We start from the raw sequence: 7,610 nt of genomic DNA, 5'->3' as shown, positions 1-7,610 counted from the left end.
CATCTTGGTACACTGTGTTGGGTTTTGAAGGAATGCGGTATAAACCAGCCTCTGAACTGTTAATTCCTCCCACGTGCTACTCTCTCTTTTTTGTTGCCTGTTCTTGGCCATTAAGTGATGACAAAGAGTAATCAGACAAGCTATAATTTTCATCATGAAATTAAAGATTTGTTGGTCCCTGAGCCTGTCTAAAAGATCTCTGTGTACCACAGTACAGAGAGTACAGCACCAGCTTTTCAAGTTACTGCTTCCCTCTGAGTACTCACATACATGACAACAGTCGGAGGGAGCATTATGGTGAAAGCATGATACACTGAATCAATAACAGAGATTTACTGACCCCTTTTGTGAATACGTGACTTAGAAAATGACAAATGAAACACACAGAGCCCTAATACAGCTTACAATCTAGTAATCAGATAGACATTAACCATACATTTGCATTAACTACAGGAAATTGCAGTTATGTTAATTGTTAGGGAAAAGAACTACATGTTGCTTTGAAATGCATTAATATTGAGATAAACTCTCCTCTGGAAGATCAGGGGAGGCTCTATTGAGCAAGTAAAGGTGGAGCTGAGGTTTAACAGGATGGTTAACAAAGGGGAGGAGAGCTGCTGTTTAAAGGAGGAGAGTGTTTTTGGTATTTCTGGTAAAGGAAGGAGTTGTGTGAATACACTGTGGTGGAAGAGGACAGTCTCTTGTTGATCTAGTTGAGTTACAATGACACATAGAGATTTTATTAATTATAACATCCTGTGCTTCAAAATCCAAAGTACAGTGCTGTTTTATAGTGAGAACTTCTATGGTCCTTCTGAAATGAATGTAGTTATTTCTGAACACTTTGGCTAGACTTCCAAGAAGTAGTCTAAATTAATGAGCTCTGGTTGTTTGAAAGAAATTAGCCTTGTCTACAGGACAATGGAATAGACATAAATGATTACCTCCCCGAAAAATTCATTCTGCCAAGATAGAATAACAAAATCCCAGACTAACACACAAGAGAATTTTATTCTCAGTCTAGTAGGTTCCAACTTGAGTTAGTTGTATGCAATGAAATGTGCAAATCCATTCTTTCAGTGCCATACTCTATGAGTTGAAGCGTTGAGTGAGTTTCTATGCAGTTGGCTTTCTTTTCCTCCAGTATCATCATCTCTTTAAATTACTTAATTATTAGGAAAGATTGCCCGTGCCACAGGTTCCTGTGGCATAACCTTGTTAAAATAACCCACGAGTCATAGTATATGCTGTGATGTGGATAGATGGCTAAGATCATGACTCACGGATGGTGCCACCTACCTCAGCCTAAGAAGAATCCATATCACCAGCTCGATGGGATAAGTGCAAGTTCAAACAGAAAAGAAGAGAAAAAGAAGAGAAAGAGAGGTTAAGAAAAATATGTGTCATATATTTAGAGCTAACAGATAAGTCCATAAATACATTTGTAGCACGTATAGTCTAAGGTGGCTCTCACATTCCTGACTTGGTACTCATGCTCTGTGACTTTTTGCCCCTTCAACTTGGTTGGGGCTTGTAACTTGCTTCTCATCAACAAAAGATGGCAACAGTCCTGGAATGTCACTGCTGTGCTTATGACATTTGAGTTTGTGATCCACACTTCTAGGAGACTCTCTGGAGTCTCTCAGGAAGTAAGTGGTCTTAATAGGAGGTCCCAGTTGACAAGGAATTCATGATTACTGCTAGGTAACGACCAGAAAGATAACGTAGGCACTCAGTCTGGTAGCCCGGAAGAACTAAATGGCTACCAAAACCCATAAGACACGGGCAGTGAGTTTTTCCTGATTGAATTTCAGAGTATACGGCAGCCCAGCTAGCACCTCCGCTGTGGCCACGTGAGATCCTGAAACAGCGAATCGAAGCACGCTGCTCTGAGACCCACACAGCTTCCGAGACAGTAAGTGTGTGGATTGGTTTCAGTCACTGTGTTTGTGTTAATGCATATTATATAGTCATATCCGAGTCATAAAACATCCAATATGTTTATTTAAATTCATATTTAAAATACAAAATATAACTATTTTGTGCTAGACTTTATAGTAGGTTATTTGATTTCTATGATATATTATCTGAAAGATGGATGAAGGTGTATCATTCAAACAAAAGGGATTGATGATGTCACTCTAATATATATTTTTGAATGCTTTCTAATATTACATGTTTCTTGTATTTGTGTGATATGCCAAACTTGGTCATGCATGTGGCATTACATTTAGGTTAAATATTTCTGGTGTAATGTCAAGTTTCATTTTCTTACATAGCTTTTTAAAGAATTTTACATGTGTGTAAGTAAGTGGATTTGACTTGGTTTACAAAGCTACAGAGTGATGTAAGGAAAAGGAAAAGTACACATGGACTTTGTGACTTTTGGCGTATTTCAAATACCTTTTTTAGTATTTATTGTTTGATAGTAATACTGTTGGGAATGAAAATCTATATTGATTATTTTATTCTCATATTTTATCTATTTTTGTCTCTTCAAACTTTATTTCTGCTTTTGAGAAATCTTCAGTATCATTCCTATAATCCGATTTATTTACTTCCTACCTTTATTTTATGTTTAAATTATTTTTTACGTTATTTACTTGAGAAAAAGAGAGACAGAAAGAGAGAACTCCCAGCTATTGTTTCGCTCCCCAAGGCTTGCAGTGGCCGAGGCTGGGCTGGGCCCAACACTGGCAGCTCAGCCCAGGCCTCTGACATGAGAGGGAGGAACCCAATCACTCTGGCCATCACCACTGCCTTCAAGAATCTGCAATAGTAGGAAGCTGCAATCAAGAGCTTGAGCCAGGAGTCAGTGAGGCACTTCGGCTTCGGATGGATTATCTTGACTTGGGGTGGATTATCTTGACTTGGGGTGGATTATCTTGACTTGGGAAGTATTGATGCCCATCACACATCCTGCTTTTCACATTTTAATTTTCTTGGGTATTCCACATTTTTTCTACTTGGTGTGGTTTCATTTATATTTATTATGTTTGGGATCTATTATAGTTTATAGATCTAAAATTTCATGATTTTTATCCATTCTGGAATAGCATATGACTTTTTTTTTCTATTTGAATAGTATTCAACAACTTTTTATCTGAATTCCCATACCTTGAAACACTTAATAAATGTATATTACGTTTTATTAGCATGTCCTCTTCTTCACTTTTCTTAAATTATTTCATGTTTTTCATTTACAAAATTCTGTTTTTCTTCTGGATAACTATCTTAAATATGTTTTCCACTTATGGTATGTGTCATATATAAATATTCAAATATGCGTATATGTTTACATACTTCATCACAAAATTTTACATTACACTCATCTTCCTGATCTTTTTATAGTGTTTTATTCATTTCTCCTATTGATTTCGCTTTTATTGTTTCATCAAATTTTAACAGATGGCCAATAATGAAAATCACATGAATAATGTTGATATCTGCACATACATCTTGACTTCCATGTGTGTATATTGTGGATCTTGAACTCACGTTTGAAGGGCTTTCTCCGTGAGGATCCAGTAGATCCCAGGGGATATGTGGCTCCTCGGGTGAGTGCCCAGAGTTTGACCATTTTTATATTAGTTCCTTTGTAAGAATTTTTAGACCATGAAGCTGTAATATCAAACCCAGGCAAAGTGACTGCCATACTTGCGTATTCTAAACAGATAAAAATTATGTCTTTGCAAAACCTGACGGAAGGCAGAGAGGGGAGGGGGGAGGAGAATTGGGGGAAGGGAGTGAAGAGTGGTTGTCTGCTTGAGACTGTACTATGGAATGCATGCACTCTTCATATTAATAAAAAATAAACTAAATGCATATGTTCTGGTTTTGTCACCTCCCTATGCAGCTGAAAGAGGCTTTCTCCTAGTCTGCCCGTGCCTCCAATGGGTCACTGTGATGTGTCCAGCTGGAAGAGGCAGCCCCAAGCCAGGCGGTCCTCGAAACAGGCAGAATCTTCCGTAGCCTCTTCCTGCCGTGGATTGTGGTTTCCTCTGTGTGCTGAGGGCATGGCTACCGTGGACAGAGTATGAAATTACTTTTCTAGTTTTCCACTGGCTTTAATCTTCTTGGTCCTTGGTAATTTACCTTGTAGGTCTGTGAAGTCATTCGTACATTTAAAAAGATACTGGTTAAATTTAATTAACAATTCTACTTAATTTATATAGAGAGACTTTTCAGGGTATCTAGTTCTCCCCAAAGCCATTTCAAGGTGCAAATGTCAGCTGGACCTATCTCAAAGAGGACTGCACTAACGTTACTAGTGGTGTTCATAGAGGCTAATATAAATTTTCTTTTCCATTCCTAAGATACTGGGTTCTCAATCAACTTACTCCAAATAATGTTAATAATAGAGGTACAGATAATAAAAATACGCTGATAAAAATATTTCCAAGTGCATATTATGAACCCATTTCTATGCAGTTTAAGAACATAGAAAACTAACCAAATGGTGACAGAAGTCAGAATGGTAATTCTTTCTAGGTTACACATTGGTAAGGGGTTCGAGAGAAACTTTGTGAGAATTTTACATTTTGATGAAGTAGTGGCTATAGAGCTCTTTACTTATGAAATAATCCATCAAGCTATGTAATTAAAATGAGTATACTTTATGCTGTATCTGCTAAAGCTCAACGTATGAAAATGATGTTCAAGGTATCCTAGCATAGTTAAAGTCAGAAATTTCAGAGCCATGAGATTGAGTCCTGACTCTGGTGTTATTAAATATTTGTAGTTTGAAAATATTGGTAATTTTCACACAGTCTCAGTCTGAATGTTGTGAGAACTAGTGGTGTGCATCACAGAGAATGAATCTGAACATGACTCATCCGGAGGCTGTGCCAGTTAGGGTGGGAACAATTGGACTGGGTCATCCCGAAGGGCAGACCAGTCGATACCCGATGTCTCTGAGTGATTTATCTCACCCATCTGTCAGGAAATTAAAGAGACAAGCTTAATGAGAAAATGAATATTTACTGTTGACCTTTCGTTTTTAAAACAAGCCATGAAGTTTTGACATTTACGGAGATGTGTTAATTTTTCATCCTCAGATGAATTTGCTTTTAGTGTGACTGTTTTTCCTTCCATTTCAGTCATTTCCAGAATGTTCCTTATATTGAATGGTCAATTCCAGTAAATTACGGGAGACTAAATAAAGCAGCCTCACAAACAACATCATTGGCGTGCGATCTAGAATATTGGGGGGCACTGTGATCCGATCCAAGCTTACACCAATTATCTCAGCATGACTGGTTCTCTCCTAATGGCTGCTCTCTCAAGAAGCTCCATGCAGAGTGACACAGCATCCGAGACCTTTACTTTTTACTTTGCGGGGGCAATTGAATTTTGGAAGGAGAGTGGCGGGAAGAATTGTTCCTGTTTTGCTCAGTTTACTTTATGATATCAAAAAACTTGGAAGCTTCGATGCTATGCTAACTACTGTTTTAAGACAAGGTGTTACCTCAAATTCCTTTCCATGGAAGATCTAAGCTAAGAGTTGAATTTCAGAATCAGTCAACCTTGTGTTTTGATCCTTTTGGTGAGATCCATAATGTTTTATTAAAATCCAATGATCCTTACAGAAATGACTATCGATATTTGTACTACATTCTTGTATTGATTGTGACTTTAACCATATCATCTTTTGAAAGTTTTCAAGAGAAAACAACATTTTCCCTAAGTTTATTTTGCCTATTTTTTATTTAAACCAAACAATGTTGTTTTAGTTTGTGAGTACTAGAGGTTACATTGGGAAGTGATTCCAAGAAATAGTAATGAGGGAGTAAAGACAATGAGAAAGGCGAGGAGGAAGGACCAGAAAACAGATTTGTCATCAACGTTCCCATGTAAACAGTAGGGACTTCCCTCCTCCCGGCCCCCCTGAGGAGCAGGTGGAATACTTGCCAAAGTAGACCACCTGGAGATAGAGAACCAGCTTGGGAATTGGTCCACTTGCTCTACTACCTATGGGGTTGTCTCTTGGTTATTAACTCCCCTACACCTCCAGAATGAGTGTGCAAACATCAGCCCAGGGATCGCAGAAACTTTAGAAAATGCAGGGAGAACCTGGTGCTTACTGGCTGGGAGAAGCCAGTCGTAGGAGGTGAAGCTGAACTTGCAAATCACTGCCCCTCCAGCGATGATTGAAATCATAGGTGGATTAAGTGTGCATGTCACAGAATGTCTCCAAGATGGCAGAATAGGGAGGGAGATTACTGCTCTCGTCTAGGGGAAGATAGTTTAAAACATGTGGAGAGAGTGCAGTCTCAGGGAAGTTAGGGAGAAAACTGCCCCGCAAACTCCACAGAAGTTAGAGGGACGCCGTGACCCTCCATGGAGGGTGCAGACACACAGCATGGACAGAGAAACAACACAAGACCACAGTGGCTGGGACCCATCACATCAACTTTAAAGAGTGAGATGGTCCAGGCTGCAGCAGCCCTATCTGCGAGTGATAAATCTGTGCTGATACCGCTCGTCTGGCCTAGAGGCCTGTGGGGGACGGTGCACCTGCCAACCTAGAGGGGAAAAAACTGCATGTTTCTCTCTCCTTGACCCCCAACAACAGTGCCTTGCAATTAGCCAAAAGGGCAGGTGTTGTTTTGGACATACATAAGAGCTGGCCCAGCTTGTGTCCGCGTGCCAGCAACCAGCTGAGAGGAGATGCCTGAGTCTGGGAGGGCTGCGGGTGCGGGGATTAGGCGCTTATGTAGGACTGTGAGGTGCCCCCAGCCTCCCAGCCCATCACAGGCTCTGAGGCTTAGGCTGCCTGATGGAGTAGCCACAGGCAGCTGGCTCTGGGAGTGTTTCCGCCACTCTGTGGACAGGATGGACTGGCAGGGCAGAGTGGATCCTCAAGAGCCTTGTATGCCGAGACTGTGGAAACACTGTGGCTGTGTGGGAGGGTCTCTGGACAGTCACTGTCGGCAGCTCCACATCATCATGTTTATAGCAGTACTGTTCACGGTAGCCAAATACGGAATCAGTCAAGGTGTCCATTATCAGATTAACGGATAAAGAAAATGTGGCGCATACACAGAGGCACACAATGGAATAGTATTTAGCTACAAAAATAAATGAAATTCTACCATTTGCATCAAAATGGATCACAGAAGGACAAATTCTGTGTGTTCTCCCTTATATGGGGGAGATAAAATAAAAAAAAAAAAAAACAGAAAAAAATCAAATAAAAACAAAAGCAAACGAGAAAGAAATCCATATGCTGCAAATATAGTTTTGTCAAGCTTTGTTTTATATCTTTGTCACACAAATGGCTAAAAATGATATACTTCTATAGTTTTAATCATCTATGGTTATTTTAAAGTTTACTGTATGTGAGTAAAACTGACATTTTTTTTCATTTGATTATTGTCTATAATTTTTTCATTCGATTATTGCCTATAATTGTGCTGATCTATGGTCTTTTTAATTTTATTTGTTGAACTTTTTATTTAGTGTAACAATAAGCCTTTGACTACAAAGCAAATTTTAAAAAATGCTATCTCGGGTCTGGCATTGTGACAGAGTGGGTAAAGCAGACACCAAGATCCCATATTAGTGCAGGTTGGTGTCCCTACTGCTCCACTCCTGATCCAGCTCCCTGC

The sequence above is a fragment of the Oryctolagus cuniculus genome, chromosome 4, assembly GCF_964237555.1.
Source record: "Oryctolagus cuniculus chromosome 4, mOryCun1.1, whole genome shotgun sequence".
Taxonomy (NCBI): Eukaryota; Metazoa; Chordata; class Mammalia; order Lagomorpha; family Leporidae; genus Oryctolagus; species Oryctolagus cuniculus.
The sequence above is the reverse complement of the archived record's forward strand: the minus strand, read 5'-3'. Positions refer to the sequence as shown.